This window comes from Theobroma umbraticum, unplaced genomic scaffold (assembly GCF_002168275.2).
Source record: "Theobroma umbraticum cultivar Fairchild unplaced genomic scaffold, ASM216827v3 scaffold_2.0, whole genome shotgun sequence".
Classification (NCBI taxonomy): domain Eukaryota; kingdom Viridiplantae; phylum Streptophyta; class Magnoliopsida; order Malvales; family Malvaceae; genus Theobroma; species Theobroma umbraticum.
Genome location: NW_018397277.1, coordinates 219,069 through 219,389, shown reverse-complemented (window position 1 = coordinate 219,389; position 321 = coordinate 219,069).

Genomic DNA, 321 nt, shown 5'->3' with positions numbered 1-321 from the left:
ATTGAGAAGTTTGATGGAAAGACTAGTTTCATGCAATGGCAAAGAAGGATGAAAGATCTCCTTATACAGCAAGGCTTAATGCGCCCTTTGCTAGGAAATGAAGAAAGGCAACTAGATGACATGAAGGATGTTGAATGGGCAGAGTTGGAGCAAAGGCGTGTGAGCACTATTTGACTTTGCATTGGAGATAACGTGTTTAATCATGTTATTAATGAGGATTCTGCTTCAAAGTTGTGGGCAAAGTTAGAGAAGATTTATTTGGCGAAAGGTCTTTCTAACAAGTTGCAACTTAGGCAAAAGTTGTATCGCTTAAAGATGGAA